Source organism: Pleurodeles waltl, chromosome 2_2, assembly GCF_031143425.1.
Source record: "Pleurodeles waltl isolate 20211129_DDA chromosome 2_2, aPleWal1.hap1.20221129, whole genome shotgun sequence".
NCBI lineage: Eukaryota > Metazoa > Chordata > Amphibia > Caudata > Salamandridae > Pleurodeles > Pleurodeles waltl.
Genome location: NC_090439.1, coordinates 161,558,665 through 161,577,107, shown reverse-complemented (window position 1 = coordinate 161,577,107; position 18,443 = coordinate 161,558,665).

Below are 18,443 nucleotides of genomic sequence, written 5' to 3'. Positions count from 1 at the left end.
CAAACTATTTGCATACAGGCAAGTATGACCACTCGCCTTGGAAGGGAAATTCCAGACTCTAATACGCCATTGTTCCTAGGAAGTTGAGGCACAGGTATATGTTGCTTAAGAGGGCCAACGCACCCTCTTAGGATGTTACACCGTCTAGGCTCTGGGCAGAGTGACTTTCACATTTGGCGTCTATCTTGAGACTTTCAGTGACATTTTAGAAGCCATCCCACAGGTGTTTGAAGGAATAGGCTGTGTGAAAAAACAAATAAATCACCCTACATATAGACTGATCAGTACAACCAGTGGCCCCCCAGCACCGACAGATAGCCTTCACCTGAACCTCTTGTGGAATGAGAACTGGAGAAGCTTGAGGCCACAGGCATTATCCAAAGGTTTGAAGGTCCAACATCGTCGGTATCACCAATCATCATGGCTAAGAAACCTTAACACCAGGAGAGGTCAGGATCTGTGTAGATATGAGGTTACCCAATGCCGCAATAAAGAGGGAGTGACACCTCACTCCCACCATAGATGATCTCATTGTAGAGTTGAGCGAAGCCAAGTGTTTTTTTAAGCTAGACCTACGATCCAGCTACCACCAATTGGTTCTAGCTTAGGAATCCAGATATATCACCACGTTCTCGGCCCATGTATGAGTTCGCCGCTACGGGAGGTTGAATTTTGGCATCTCCAGTGCCACGGAGATATTTCAAAACACCGTCCATGAACTCTTAGTAGACCTCTTTGGTGTCATCAACCTCAGTGATGACATTTTAATACATGCCAAAACTATTCAGGAATATCACTTGCGACGGAAGAAAGTCCTTCAGCAAATGCATGAATCTGAACTCACCCTACATAAGGAGAAATGTGAATTCTTAAAGAGCAAGCTACAATTCTTCTGCTACATATTCTCGCAGAAAGGAGTTGCTCTCGATCCTGAGACAGTCACCAACATCAAGAACACTCCCCCGCCAACGAGTGTGACAGAGGTTTGCAGCTTTTTGGGCATGATAAACTATTGTGGACGATTCCACAGGTAGCTCACCTCTCTAACGCAACCCCTGAGGTACCTGACGAAGGCCACAACCGCTTGGTCATGGAGTCTGGCTCTAGAGAACACGTTTCAAGCCACTAAAGATGCACTCTCAGCAGACACTACCCTGTGATATTTTGTTCCAACGAGGGACAACACCATTTCGAAGGATGCAAGCCCAAAGGGGCTTGGGATAGTGCTCATGCAAAAGGTTGATGCAGAAGAATGGGCCCCAGTAGCCTATGTCAGCAGCTCCCTCACAGATACAGAGCAGAGGTACACCTCTAAATTGAAAAAGAGGCTATTGCCGTTCATTGGAGGGTGCAAACACTTTCATCTGTACGTCTATGGGCATCCGTTCACTGTCACTACTGATCACAAGTCTCTCAACATCCGTTCAATGGTACTGGCTCTAAGCCCCTCCCATGGATAGAAAAATGGATACTTCATCTACAAGAATACAATTGCAAAGTAGAATATCGTCCAGGAGTAAATAATCCTGAAGACTATTTGTCAAGGCATCCCAGGCCTGCCACATCTGCAGAGGAAGATGAAGCTCAGGAGACTGAGGAATATGTGAGGTGTATTATGGGGAGGTCCCGACCTTTGCTCATTTCCTTATAGACCATCCATCAGGCGACTAAGGAGGATGAGACCCTTCAAAGGGTCCTGAACGCACTGCGAACCAAGAAGTGGCACACAATACCGAAGCAATGGCATCACCTCACCCCAGAAGCCAAGAAGACTATAGAGAGTCTATACCACGTCCAGCAAGAACTGATCATCAGTGATGATGGATGCCACCCTCGAGGACACAGCATAGTGATTCCTGCCAGCCTCCCTGATAGAGATATTCAGCTAGCCTATGCTGGTCATCAAAGCATGGTGAAGACCAAGAGTAGGTTATGAACCAAGGTATGGTTTCCAATGATGGACCTGGTACGTTCATATCACTGGTGTAAAGTGACAGGAGAGCCAAGTGCGACCGTCCCCATAGAGACTGAAAGACGACTTCAGAAATGCTGGGTTTCAGCCACTCTAGACTTTGGAAGTCTACCGGATGGCAGACACATGATGGTGCTGATTGATGATTTTTCAAGATACCTGGAGGTGGAGGTAGTCAAGTCACTGACAGCGACGTAAGTCATACCGATGGTAGAGAAAGTATTAGCTACCCAGGGTTTGATCAAGGGACTCCGAACTGACAATGGCCCTACTTTCCAAGGACGAGAGTTTGCTAAATATTTGAGCTCTCTTGCATAATGCACAGGAAGATCACGCCACGGTGGCCCCAGGTGAATGGCAAGGTGGAGAGATTTATGAGGACTCTAAACAAAGTAATAAGAATCACCTCTACACGAAGGTGACGCCAGAGGTGGAGGTGTATTCCTTTCTACAAAACTATCGCCAGACTCCACACATCCTGGGCGCCTGCCCCTGGCAAGGAGAGGTTAGAGTATCACAAAAGAAAGATCTTCAATGACAAGGCAAGCCTGCGTCAGTGAGCCCACCACTCTTACCTACAAGTTGGGGATCACGTTCTCATCAACGATTGGTTTCCGGGCAGTAAATGCTGGTTACTGTTTGACAGCCACCTGTGGGTCATTGCTAGGCACCAAGGATTCTTGGTAGTTGCTCGTAGGGGAGCGGAACAGGTTGCTCGCAACATTTCATGGTTCAAAAGGTTTGATCTCCCCGCACCTGCAACCGACCTGGTCAACGGAGATGATTCAATGACAGATGATGCAGAGGTGATGGCAGAGGCTGGACGATCTAAAGAGTCTGCACAGTTAGGTGTTCCCTCGGGCTCCGAAGATGAGTCATTGGAGCAGATTAGTGGATTTATCACCAGACCATGCCAGGCTGCATCACCTGGAAGTTGTGCTACAAGCACCCGCTATGAATTGCAAAGTAACCCTGCACCTTCTAGTCGATTGAAGGATCACCTGTTGTGACTAAGGGGTTGGGGTGCATATGTTGATTGAACGCATAATGTGTTTTGTTTTGTTACATCATATTATGATTACTGAAGTCAGTTTACTCTGATCGTTTCAGGTCTCTGTTTATGATTTTTTTGGAGGGATGTAGTGTCGTGCTCATATTGAAACAAGGTCGGAAGCGCTACCATGAATTTGTATGGAGTGAGGGGTATTTATCCCGGCACCCCGAGGCATTTCCAGTTATGTCGTGACCAGGGGTCACATGATGAATGCACATTAAATAGGGTGTAGCCGGCAGGTGTGGTTAGAGAGAGATAGAACGGAGTTATGATATGAGACGCCTGTCAGACCGGTGTCTAAAAGACTTAACAAAGTGTCAATAGTCTGCAGCGGTGCATGATGTTCGCAATAGCGCTTGTGCCGATGGCAATACCACAACCGTAAGACTGCTGCAATAACGGCCATCAAAAGACTGCCATGTTGGTGGTCATTCGGCCGCCGTATTAAGAGGCACCCATCTCAGATCGCAAAAAAACAGCCAATTTCCCAAAACTACCAGGACACTGGTGGAGGAAAAAAAGGAAGTTCAACCCCCAGCACCATAAGCCCCACAAAAATCAACCAATCAAATTACGATCCACAAATCACAAGAGCGCTTCTTCCATGGCGGAAAACTATTGACGGTGCTAACTGCGGCAGTCTGAACTCACATCAGTCAAAACACTACACCACATTGGATAGTTTGAATACCCCACACCTGACACACATTTACTCAACTTACACACCTACACACTGCACTATAAAACACACCCCTACACAACCCACAATCCTTTGCAACCAGAACGCCACTCACAGCAAGACACTAGCAAAGAAATTTATAACTAGCTAAATAAACAATAGGCACCCCTACACATTACACTCAGCACACATCCCACACTTGTACAACATACACAACACACAATTTTCCAAACCACACAATACACAGCAACCATCACCCACTGACATCACAGCGCCCACACCTCATCACAAACATTTTTAATCCTTTTTTCACTACCTCACCATCTTTACCACCACTACCATGTCCCCACAAAAACATCCACTTTTAGTGATGATGAGTTGAGGGTCATGGTGGATGAAATTGTAAGAGTAGATCTACATTTATTCGGAGCACAGGTGCAGCAAACATCAATAGCCAGAAAAATGGAGTTGTGACAAAGGACAGTCGACAGGGTGAATGCAGTAGGCAGTTACCCATGCACAAGGGAGACCATCAGGAAGAGGTGGAACAACCTCAGGGGGAAGGTACGTTCCATGGCATCCAGGCACCAGCTGGCAGTCCTCAAGGCTGGCGATGGGCCCCACCTCCTCCCCCACAGTTCACATCATGGGAGGAAAAGGGCTTGGGCATCCTGCATCCTGAGGGCCTGACAGGAATACCTGGAGGAGTGGAGTTGGGTAAGTCACAACAACATTAATGTCACCAAACAGTTTGGTCTTGCATGCTCCCTCATCACCTTTTTCACCACCCCCATGATCAAACAACCCACCATACTGCTGTCCAAATCTCCTAATACCCATCACTGCTATGCCACATGTCAAGTAAACTCACCTTGGGTCAAAGTGTTTGGGAAGGGCATGTGAAGTCCTAAGAACTGACAGCACTACGACTTCCAGAAGGCACTGTCCCACCATTAACAAAACCAGAACAGTGCACTAAATTTGAAATGTCTGGCATGTGAAACTAACATCAAAGTAATCCATCCTGAATGGTCCACCATTTAACAGTCCATGGCAGTGACAGCTGTGGAGTGGCCCACTACCATTAGATTTACAAGTAAATTGCAGCTACTGATGTGTCCCATACCAAACTGGACTCTCAGAAAAGCTCCCTAATAATGACATATACTCGCCTGGGGAGACACCAAAATGGCAAACTGGACGCACATGCAGTAAATGCAGACAGAGGGCCAGGTCGATTTGTAACACCTATATTGTGTGCCAGCTCTAACACAATTGTGCATTGTTCAGCTTCTAGTTGTCTCAGTGATGTCATACACCTTACTAGGAGAGAAATGTACATTGTAATGTGTTCAAGAGCTTGGAGCATGCTGTATGCAATTGCAAATCTCTGTGTCCTGCAATGCACTAACCCAGATTACGTAGCAGCTGCCATTGTCATTTCAGGGGATCATGTAAATGCAGTGTGTGCATCTAACATACCATGTTTAGTTGTCTAATGTATACATCACTTGTTGCATCCCTTCCAAGAACTGTGTGTTCCACTTCTCTTACAGGTACCCTTGCCATCCCCAACATGGAGAGGGCACCAGAGACTGACACCACGTCTCTTGATGAAGGCCCCAGTGAGGAAAACACCCCTGGATGTCTTGACACTGATGACGAAGCTGGCCCATCAGGGACACGTGGTCAGTCAAAAACTGTCAGCCTCATCCTGACCACAACGAATCTTCCCAGCCTGGTTACAACTATATCACAGGCAACCATTCTCCCCTAGACCTGTGTCCCAAGGGCAGTCTCTTCCATTGTGTGCCCCCCAGTACAGGTACCTGAGTCTCCTAATGTAACCCCTGGTAATGATGGTCCTGCCGCCAGTGGGAGTTGGCACACTGTGCTAGTGGCACATGTACATGGGGGTAGGGTGTATGGGATTGATGGTGTGGGCCAGAGGATGGCGGTCCCAAGGGACACAACTGCCCAGGAGACCATCTCCCAAGTCCTGGGAGACTACCAAAATTCCCAAGGCATGATGGGCCAGGAACTGACCACGATGGATAAGATCAGACAGCTGCAGCGGGATAACCATTCGGAAGCCAAGTAGTAGTGGCATGCCCAAAATGTCATCCTGGTTTCTACTGCTGGGGTGCTGAGGGACAAGAACACTACCCTGAGAAGGTTTGGCACCCAACATATGGCCTCTTTCACTAGCAATGAGACATCAGGCCCCTCAACATCTGTGGCTGCTAGTGGAATTGAGGCTCTGCCAGGGGAAGGGAATGCCTCAGACACCCTACCCTCTGTAGCAGAAGAACCCCCACCTACAAATGTGGACATCCACCCAGACATCCAGGAGGAGCACTTGCCAAGACTAAACCCATTGCCAGGAAGTGAACCTCTCCTGATTGGTTCCCCTTGTGTGTCACTGATACGCCCTGTTGACCGTTCTGATACCTAACTCCATTATCCTATGGTGCAAGGACACTGGACTTGTGTTTCTAAATGGTGTAGCAGCTACCCTGATGATTTCATCCATTATGACTGCACCCTTCACTGTTCACTTTTTGACATTTCTGTTTCAAATCACCACTTAACTACAGATCCTGTGTAAGTGTGATGTAGCAACCATATACAACTGTCAAGTATGACAATTAATGTAACAAAATGTTTCTATTCAATGTTATACCTTTGTTATGGTCATCACACATGTACTGAACAACCAGGATACATATTGCATTGGGACTGGAACCTAGACACAACACAAGTCACCTGTGCTGTACATCTACACATATTTATTTGGAGAATGGCACTCAGCACATTGTGAAGTCATGCTGTGGACTTCAGTGTTTCAGCTCAGGTGTCATTCACTACCAACACACAAAATTCAGAAGTTAGGGACATGTCAGTCCATCACTATCCTAGGAGGCAGCAGATTGATTCAATGTATCATCAGCTAAAGCCTTATCCAATACCCATACCTTAGCCTTCCAAATTACCATACCCCACGAAACTGACATAGGTCATTACTAATCTCCCCAGTCATGGGACATTCCACTTACCATGGTCAAGTATCTGTAGGCTTGTCACTCATCTATGTCAGTCTTCAGACACCAGCACATTGGTTTGCAATGAGGAAGCACACTGACAGCAATGCACAAGTTAGGTCACATACAACACAAACCATAATGATAGTAGAGGGTCTGGATACCACATTATGACATGTGGTAGACACACATGAACACATACAAGGCACCATTTAAGCCACCTCCAATACCAAACAGTTTTTGTGTGTGAAAAAGGACACTTCCAAACCACTGTCCTGACAGTCTGGGCATAAAACTCACACACAACAAATCTCATGCTAAACAGTACCTGGTTTAATCCATATCCACTTCTCACGTCAGTCTGCAAATCCCATCTGCCCGTGACACTGCCTGAGACTGCCAAATGAGTATGTGCCAAACAGCCAATCTGCAAATCTGTGATTGACAAAGATAAGGTATAGGCCAGAGTGGAACACACACATCACATTGTCTATTCATAAGTACGAATCTGACATTGATTGTGCATTTTCTAAACAATAGACTATGTATATAACGGTTCTGTACACAACTCCAAATAACATTCTGCATGCATATCTGAGCCATGGGATTTGCAGCCACTTAAGACCAGTTAAGATGGTGGTAAGAAGACCATTACATGGCATGCATAACCTCAACAATACCCCATGGAATCTCTAGTGTGACATTACATCGCATGCCTTGAGTCAGTTGAAGTACTGATTGATGGCATCTGCCCTGATGTCTCCAGCTTCATCCTCATCATGCTTATTCTCACTTGACAAATCTACATTTCCACCCACAGGATAAGCTGGCTCCCACTCATCTGGTATGAATGATATCTGATGTCTCAGGGCAAGGTTGTGGAGCATGCAACAGGAAACAATTATTTGACATACCTTGTAGGGTCAGTAGAGGAGGGCTCCTCCATATTTGTCTATGCTGCAAAATCTTGCCTTCAAGAGCCCAAAAGTCCGCTCCATGACGTGCCTTGTCATTCCATGGGCCTCACTGAAGCGGACTTCCCCTGGTGTGGTTGGATATCAATAACCAAGGAAGGTTTCGGTAGCCAGAGTCCCCTGTCAGGTATAATTACACCAATCCAAACTTTAATCCTGGAAATCCACACATATAATAGCTGAAAAAAGATACAGACACATATGACATATATGACATACCAACCAGCTAGGCCCTCTCTGTGTATAGTCGTGTCATCAGCAGTGGGACTGTGCTGTTCCGCATGATGAAGGAATCATGGACTGATCCTGGATACCTTGCAAAACCTTGTGAAATTTAGAGGTCAGCCAAACAGACCACTTGGACATTTATGGAATGGAAGTTTTTCCTGTTCCTATATACCTGTTCCTTAGCACTTGGGGGAACCAAGGCTACATGTGTGCCACCTATGGCTCCAACCACATGTGGAATGTTCCCAAAGCATAGAAATCTGCCTTCTTATGGGCCAAATCCTCACATTGAGAAAATCTGATGTAGCTGTCCAGGTGTTTTAACAATGCAGACAGTACAGCCTTTAAAACCAGGCTGAGACATCACTGCACTAAGGGCCATTGTATTCTGAAAGGATCCAGTGGCCAGAAAGTGCAGCAACATGACTTGAACAATGGGAGGCATGCTATTGGGATTACGAATTGCAGGTGTTGGAAAACGGCCTCTCTGAAGGGTCCCTAGTAAAGTGCACTACATGTGCCCCGGGTATGTAAATTAAATAACACTAGTGGGCCTGCAGCACTGATTGTGCCACCCACAGGGCAGGATGCTATGTAGGTAAAAGGCAGAACATGTACGTATGTGTTTTATATGTCCTGGTAGTGGAAAACTCCTAAATTCGTTTTCCACTACTGTGAAGCCGGCTCCTCTCATAGGCTAGCATTAGGGCTGCCCTCATATACTTTTTGAGTGGTAGATTCTGATATGAAAAGAGCAACTAGGTCATATTTAGTATGGCCAAAATGGTAATACAAAAATCCTGCTTATTGGTGAGGTTGGATTTTATATTACTATTTTAGAAATGCCACTTTTAGAAAGTGAACATTTCTCTGCACTCAAAACCATCTGTGCCTCGCTGCCCAAAGGACTGCTTCCCTGCTGTTGCCCTGCTGCCCTGCTGGCCTCTGGCTTTGCTGAGAAGGACTCTGCCTTCCCCATAAGTGCTCTCCAAGGGCTTGGATTGAGCTTGCCTACTGTTTTCAGAAGTCTCAGGGCCAAAAAGACTTCGGGGGTCATTCCTACCCTGGCGGTCTATGACCGCCAGGGTAGATGACGGAGGAAGCACCGCCAACAGGCTGGCGGTGCATCAAGGGCAATTCTGACCGCGGCGGTAAAGCCGCGGTCAGAAAAGGGAAGCCGGCGGTTTCCCGCCGGCTTCCCGCTGCCCCTGTGAATCCTCCACGGCGGCGCTGCAAGCAGCTCCGCCATGGGGATTCCGACCCCCTTCCCGCCAGCCTGGTTCTGGCGGTTTTCACCACCAGAACCTGGCTGGCGGGAACGGGTGTTGTGGGGCCCCTGGGGGCCCCTGCAGTGCCCATGCCACTGGCATGGGCACTGCAGGGGCCCCCTAACAGGGCCCCACATAGATTTTCAGTGTCTGCGTGGCAGACACTGAAAATCGCGACGGGTGGAACTGCACCCGTCGCACCCCTTCCACTCCGCCGGCTCCATTCGGAGCCGGCATCCTCGTGGAAGGGGGTTTCCCACTGGGCGGGCGGGCGGCCTTCTGGCGGTCGCCCGCCAGCCCAGCGGGAAACTCAGAATGACCGCCGCGGTCTTTTGACCGCGGTACAGTCTTCTGGCGGTTCCCGCTTGGCGGGCGGCGACCGCCGCCCGCCAATCTAGGAATGAACCCCTTCATCTCTTCAGGAAACTTCTTGTGCATCGAAAATCGACGCACCGCCTGCCAGAACTGATGCGCAGCCTGCATTGCAACCGAGAAATCGCTGCACAGCCAATCGGAACGACGCAGCCCGACTTCCAGAGTGGAAATTTGACACAGTGCCTGCCTTGCAAAAGAAAATTTGACGCATCGCCTACCGGTTCAATGCAGCGCACATGCTTTCTTCCAGCGTATCAAGGATCTCTCCCCACGTTGTCCCTGGGTGTCAAAATACCCCGCATCACAGTAAGTCACCAAGAATGTATGCCAAAAAACAATGCAAGCCCCTTTCAGTGTGGAAAGAAACAACACATTGTGTGTGCTGCATCAGAGAAATCGTCGTGACACCTTATTTTACCCCACATCTCTTCCTCTGCGGACTCCGTGCATTATTATTTTTGACGCATACCAGCTACTTTGTGTAACGAAGAGACAACTGTTTATTTCCAAGGATTAAGACTCTTTTAAGTCTTGCAAAAGTGCTATTTCAACTCATGTTTATTGGCTCTTTGTTATTTTGCCCTTATTTTATTCAGATAAATGTTCTAAACCTGTGTGGTGTACTTTTGTGGTGTTTTCACTGCGTTACCGTATGTTTTATTGCAAAAATACTTTACAGGTTGTCTTCTAAGTTAAGCCTAACTGCTTAGTGCCAAACTGCTGGAGAGTGGGCACAGGATCATTTGGACTGTGTGTGACTTACCCTGATTAGGACTGTGGTCCCTACCTGGACAAGGGTGTATACCTTTGCCAACTAGAGGCTCCATTTCTAACAGCAGGCATCTGATCTGGTTCCAACTGATGACATTGATCCATAAATGCATGCCTTTCCAATCGATATATTTGGATTACGTGTCGTGCCTCCATGGTCTGCAGGTCTGCTAGTGGACGGAGGTTGTCTAGCTCTCCTCAGGCCAGGGTAACTATGTGCGACAACACTAGAATGTATGTGAATGACTCAATCTATACATCATGAGTATGATCACAACAATGTCACAAATATATCTAAACCATGTCACATGAAACAGTGAATATGTGGTATTCAGCACATAGCGAGGCAAAATATGAAAGTGTATCGTATTCAAATCCCCTAAATCCTTGCATGTTCTCTAAATGGAGATACATAACACTGAAAGTGAAAGTTACATCTACCTAGCTGACATGTAATACATATTTGTTGCACCTATACCATCTTCTGATTGTCATTTGTATGATGACAACACTGTTTTATGCACATAACGCAAAAAAACTCATTTCACTTCCTCTACTAATGACATTCACATTGCTACTTGCAAACAGTAAGCCAGCACGTAACATATTGTCATAAATATAGGTTTACCATAAACAACACATTTTTATTACTTGATCATACATATATGAGCCCTAAAATGGCAGCTGCATGACTTACTGTACAGGACATCAGGAAGTGACCTGACTCCGCTGGCGGATGTCGTCTTGGCGGTAGCCAGTTACAACCGCAGTGGACATTGCCACTGGAGAACATTGCTGCCTTTGGCAGACTTGGGCCAATGGCGACATCCGCCACCAGTGAGGGTCCTGTACATGGTGGGTGTGACCACCATCTTCGGCACAATCCCTCACTTGACTCCTGACACTACTACCAGCAAGATCTCCATGACCTGAACTGCTGTGTACTGCCTCTGAGAGCACTCATACTATGTCCTGAAAGTGAAAGGGCCCCTGCCTTCTCTCTGGAAGAGCTGGACAAGCTTGTTGAGGAGGTCCTACCTCTGTATGAACAGCTATATAGTGCACCAGAGGAGCAGGTGAGTCCAATGCAATACCAAGAGTGTATGATGATGTAGATGAAATGTGCTGTAGTGAATCCTATCTTGTTTAAATGGGAAGCAGGAGTTAGCTCAGCCTTCTGGCTTGCAGACTTGTGCCCCCGTCACCCAGTGACTTTTACTCTACTTAGCTTGCTCTATGTTAGCACAATTATTTAATTGTATCTTTCCAAGATGGCTGCATTGTTTTCAGTTGGGACAATGTTTTAGTTTTATGTTATCAGTGCCACTCAGCTAACGCGTCATAATCAGCGCCAAAGAAAGACAAGATGTAGGTATTCCCACTTTGTGCTTTAGAGGAAATTGTTTATGTAGTTGCCGCCCCAAGCATGTCTTGTTATCTATTGTTTGGGGACCGATCTATTTCAGGGGTTCAATCAGATCTGTATAAATGCACCTTACACAGACAGATAGTTAGAGTGATTCCTACCAGATGCCATCCACGCTATCTTTGCTACACGTCACCTTGACGCTGACCCGGTCTTTGTGTCCCCAAGGAATCTGATCTAGAGACCTCATTCCAAGGTAACGAGGGTTGGGGGGGCTCTTCTCATGGACATGGTACTGGCAGATTAGGTTTAGCACACCTAGCTCTCTTTGGGTTAGGGGTTAGGTTCATCATGCTAGGGTATTAGGACATATTTCACATCTCATGTCTTTTTATGTTATTGCAAGATGGAGGGGGTCTTTGTATTCATGACGCTTGTTTTTACCATTCTGTTCCTTACATTATTCATTATCCTAATCATTGCAGCCCATGCAATTTATCATAGATTGCAGTATTATTAATAAAAAACGCATTGAAACACTACTGCATCTCTTTTATTGCCTGTGTTTGATTGAGACGTTGTTCATGTGAGAAAGGAGTAATCTCCGTTTAACAATGACACTCCCTGAGATGTCAGACTCTTGAGTCCATGCGTAAAGGCTGCCACAAATCACCTTTTACTTTTTGGGTTTTTGGTGACGTACTGCTTGTGGGCCGGGAGGGTTGGGACAACAGTTGCGACTTGTAGGATTGGCTTAGTCACCTACAAACATAAGTACTGTCATCCTTAAACCAGCAATCTTACCTAGAGCAAGTGTCAAACTACGACAGTGCAGGATTGAAGGATTGAGCTATCATGTGGGGGTAGACTGTTACCCCTGACATATAGTAGGTAGTGTGTGATGTTTGTACCCTGTTCCACATATGTACATTACAGCATTTACATCAATGTTGGTGTGACAAATAGTAGTAGAGATGTACCATTTTAATGACGTCTGGTCATATGTTTCAAGCAAAAACCTGGTACTGGGTATGCATGTTCTGTGCCTGACTCCACTTCACACATGGCCTGACTGCAGAGGGTGACTTGACAAAGAGTTTGAAGTGTAAGGAAGGATATATTTGGCTACCTGCACTAACTTGATTGTTCACCCTACTTGTTTTGGCATGGAGTTATGGAGTCATCCATGCAGGTCAACGCCTAGCAGAAAAAAGGGATCTGGCATGCCATCATCAAGAAAGTGCAGACCCTGGGGGTCCACAGCCAGCGGAGCACCCACTGTAGAAAGCGGTGGGAGGACCTGAGATGCTGGGCCCATAAGACAGCTGAAGCCCAGCTGTGGATGTCCGATGTCAAAGCAGCAGTCCGGTCTCCACATTATGACCATGGCAAACCCGCCATGGTCGGACCGCTGAAACCGCCAGGTTGCCCACAGCCTGGCAGTGCCAGTGGTCTCAATCCACAAAGGCAGCACTGCTTGCAGTGCTGCCCTGGGGATTACAAGTCCCCTTTCACCAGCCTTTGCATGACAGTAGCCCTGCCATGCCAAGGCTGGCGGAAAGTGGGTGCTGGCGGCCCCATGGACGCCCCTGCTCTGCCCATACCCTTGGTATGGGCAGTGCAGGGGCCCCCATGGACAGCCCCATCCGAATTACAGTCAGTGAAAAGCGCTGCAGGTGCTGTCGCACCCGCTGCACTGACACATTGCTACCTGCTCATTATGAGCCGGCATCAATGTTAAGGCCCTGCTCCTCGCTGGGTCAGTAGAACAGAAACAGCCGGCCCAGCGATCACACTTAATAGGGCCGGCGTGTGGAAGACCAGTGTGGCGGTCTTCTATGCCAATGAGTTTGGCAGGTGGCCCCCACCGTCCACAAAACTCATAATGAGGGCCAATGTTTCCTCCTTCACCAGACTGCTAGATGATCACAAATTATCTGCTCTTCAATTTATTCCTAAAGCTGTAATGTTTTACATGTAGGCCTGTAAACTACTCCCTGTCCTCCCACTACCACTAATTTGTAGGGTTTTATATCAATAGAGTCCCTCTGCATAGTCGATATGAAAGATGAACATGGTTTGAAGGGGGTAGGTATACTTGTATATACATCAAGTTCCTGAGAGTTGATCAGCTCCTGTTCAGTTAAAATGCCTTGAGCACCTACAATTTCTCTTTCAAGTTCATCCAATTCCATCATGAACCCATTATCAGATTTTTGAAGGTTAGTGTTCATTTGTCCAAACTCGGTTCATTTACTAGAGTGGCTGGTTGTTTACTAGCAGGATATTTGCACAGCTTTAACTTTCTTATGCATTTCAACAAATCAATTCTTACTCGTCCATAACTGAATTTCGCTGGTGAACAATACAAAAGTCCCACAGATAAGTTACATTCTTCTTCATCCGACGGAACCAAACCAGATGAATTCCCAATGGTTTTGGCATTCTTCATGCTTATTTCATGTATATCTGGTTTGTCTAGGCTTGACCAGTTGTTTCTGATCCAAAATGTCTGTTTTTCTTTTCTTCCTCCTTTTGGATTTCTTTCTCAATTGAGTGTGGCTCTGATATTTAATGTCCTGATCCTGCAACGTAACATAATGTCATAATGATACACACCAGCATGATCTGGCTGAAACGAGCACTACTCTTTTCTTACCCAAATATAAGTCTACAGATAGCGGTGACATCTTAAACAGGGGGAATATATTATGGCTACTAACAGCCATCAACAGGATGAAGGACCTAAAATCATCTGACTTGCTAGCCATAGACATTGTTGAAGTCAGCAACCATCCAGGCAGTGAAGCTACAAAAGCTACATGGATATCTCCAAATACTACTAGGAGGATCCTGAATGAACAAGCACGACTTAGGCTCTGGGGATAAAGCTGCTGCTCTACCGCAACCCAGGCTACCCCAAGCCACTGTTAGACAGGTGCCAAACAAATTTAGGATCCCATCGTAAGAACTTCATGAAGCTCACCTGTTCTGTGCTTACAGGTGCCATGAGCTCATCCCCGTTGCACAGAATCAAACCAAGTCCCTTGACTCACCTGTCAGGAGCCACAGCCTACAAAAGACTGGGCCTGGTTAACAAGCACAATAAATGATGGAAAAACCACTCTGTGACAAAGCAGGAAATGCTTACAAGCCAGGAAACGTACTCTGCACCTATGCTCTTTGAATGTAAATGGATTGAGAAACAAAACTTCAGATTCCCAGCTGTTACTACACCTTCAATTCTTTGACCTCATCCTTTTACAGGAGACCTGGCTGGATCAGCCATTCCATCTCAAAGGAGGTCTTGCAATATATTTCTCAATAGTAAGCACCAGCAACATCAAACAGTTTAACTTCAAATCATCCATGACAAATGCAATATATGATGTCAGAGTAACAGTCAGATGTGAAAATAAAGACATGCAGATGGTAATAATAAATGTATACCTACACCCAAGAGACAAGGCTAAGGGTTACAGTCTACTGGTACTTGAGGCAACACAGCAATTAAAGAGGAGCAAACATCTGACTTTTTAATTACGGGAGACTTTAACTTGCACTTACTGGGATCAACAGAGGATGGTTATTTTTTAGACAAATCAATTGCTTCAATGACATGTTCCCCCTCAAGCAGACAATAAAAGGGGAAGGCAAAATAAATCTGCTGAGACGTTACTGAGGGATCTTGAACACCTCAGCTTCCATGTCTTGCATGGCCACTTCTCTGGCGACTGCCCACCAGCAGCAACATTTCACACAACCATGACTGATACAATAGTCTACACCCTTGCAACTCTCCCTCTATTCTGTAAAATCTCTGCTTACCACCTGAAAAGGATAATAGTGACCACCTCCTACAAGATATTGCATTCAAAGTAAGTGCTTTAATTTCTACTCAACCAGTAGAAGCTCCTGGCTCTATTCAAGCACAAATAATAAAAAAATTATATGCAAAACCCAGTCCTTAGGAAACCTTCTGTAATCAGCAAAGAACCTTCTGCAAGGAAAACAAAGGATAAGTATGAATTCAGTAGCTGAATGGGCAAATTTTACAAAAGCATTAGAAGAAGTGCATGCAACTATGGTGAAACCGAGGTTTACGAAACAGGAAGAGCCTTGACAGGGGAAGGTGACTGTCACCCAGCAGGAAAAAATCAGGGTTTTCAAGAGATCAATAAACAAGGTAGCTCCACTTTCACACATTATATGTCAACCTGCAAAGGGAGCAGAGGCAACACAAAGCAGGCTTGGAAAGGTTAAACTGGTCTTTAAAGAAAGAGGAAGAAGAATCACTCTTAGCCAAGCTGCTCTGTGATACAAAAAGCAATAACAGTATGTGTTTTGGCTATTGATCAATACACTTCTAAGCCTAACCCTTTATGGAGTCAGCTGACACCTAACAGAGGAGGCCTGTTGGACGTTTTTGAGGGAACACTTTGATGGTGAACCGGAAGCGATCACTAGAGCAGGAGCCGACTAAGAAGTGCCAACTTATGACCCTCACTGCAACTCTGTAACATATATACTTGCATTCTCAACAGGACAAATTATGAGGCAGATATCCAAAGGAAGATAGTGGGGGGCACCAGGCCCCAACGGAATACCTACTGCTTTGCTTAAATTAGACTCAAATTATTAGGCTTATTTAGCGTGGTGTCGGTTTTCTAGCAAATTATAAGGGAGGAGGTAATTCCGGCCTTGTGGAGAGGTTCGATCATTTCACCCATCTATAAACATGGGGACAAGAACAATGCAAAAAAACAACAGACTTGTGGCTCTTATAGATAAAGATGCCAAATACTTTGCCGGGGTCATCCCAGAGGAGCTAACATCTTGGGCCAGTAATAAAGCTGTCATTCCTCTTAATCAGATAAGATTCTGCAAGCACTACGGCACAGCTACCAATATTCTGGCCCTCTCTTTACTAATTGATGCTACAAAGGGGGCAAAGACACTCCTGTACCTCTTATTTCTTGATTACAGGTCAGCTTTTGATTATATGAACAGGGGCAAATCGTGGCACAAATTGTACAACTGGGAGATTCCATCTGCCCTCTTGAAACAGCTGATTTTATTACACACAGACACCTGTTAAACTGAGTCCATGAAACAACCTCCCCCAACACATTTCAACCACTAAAGAGATGAAGCAGAGTTGAGTCCTAGCTCTCACCTTGTTCAATCTTTTCATGTCGGATTTAACCTTGAAGTTAAACAGCTGCAACTCTAATACCCTGAATCAGGGGGGCTTGACCCTTTCAAATCTACTATAGGCCATTGATTTGTCATAGCCCTGTTGACCTACAGCACTTATTAGATACCACTCAATCCTATTTGGATGAAAACAGCCTGAGGATCAACTTAGATAAGACTAAGATCATATTCCTGAACCAAAAAAGATAAAAGGGGCCTACGATTGGTATCTGGCCAAACAATTGTTGGAGACAGTAAAAGAGAAGAGTACAAGCCTCCAGATATTATTAGTGGAGGGGCACCAACGGAATTCAAGAAAACGTGGAGTCATCCAAGCACGTTGCTCCAACACAGTCTTTATTTACTTTAATACACCAAAGAAAAACAGACAATGCGCTTCATTCACCACATGTGAACTTCCTCAGTGCTGTAAAATAAACATACATAAAGCGTACACAACTTTCATATAAAACATACATGTTACCATAATTCAAAATATGTAATGAAACCAACTACACAGAACAAATGCTTTAGGGACAGGAATAAAGAGAAGAGCATAAAACAATGCCTTAACAACCCCTTAACCTTAAAAAACATTTAGGGCCTGATTACAACTTTGGAGGAGGTGTTAATCCATCCCAAAAGTGACGGTAAAGTGACGGATATACCACCAGCCGTATTACGAGTCCATTATATCCTATGGAACTCGTAATACGGCTGGTGGTATATCCGTCACATTTGGGACAGATTAACACCTCCTCCAAAGTTGTAATCAGGCCCTTAATTTGTAAAACTTTCTCCTCTGAACATATAGGTTATTGCTAAAAACATATGCCTACATAAGACACAGCCTAATAAAAAACAGAGGCAAAAGACTTTGGGGGTCATTACAACATTGGCGGGAAAAGGCGCTTACGGCCGTGCAGAAGACCGCCAATACACCGCCGCGGCGGCGGTAGTCAGCCACAGCAATTATGACCCACATCTCGGAAACCGCCGAAATTCAGACAGCCACACAAGTCCGCCACACCAAAGGTCAGTGATAAACTGGCGAAAACAAAACCTCCACCTCCACGCCAACAGAAACACGCCCATGCTATTATGACCCACGAATCCACGCAGCGGTCTTCCAACCGTGGTATTCCATTGGCGGTACACACCGCCGCGCTCAAAATACACACACATCTCCAAAACACCGCCACATTGCACAATTCCAAATACACACACCTGATACACATACAAACACCACTCCCACACACCCAAAACAATGTACAACACACACCCACATCACCCACAAACCCCTACGACCACAATTCACGGACGAAGGCCAGAGAGACAGCACAGCCAAGACAACACCACCATAGAGAGGCACAGAACACCATCACCCACACCACATCACCACAAAACACCACACACCACTACACATCACCACACACATCAACACTCACACCGCCCCACACATCACATACACCACCCCATGTCACTCCAAAGACACCCCCGCTTCTCCGAGGAGGAGCTC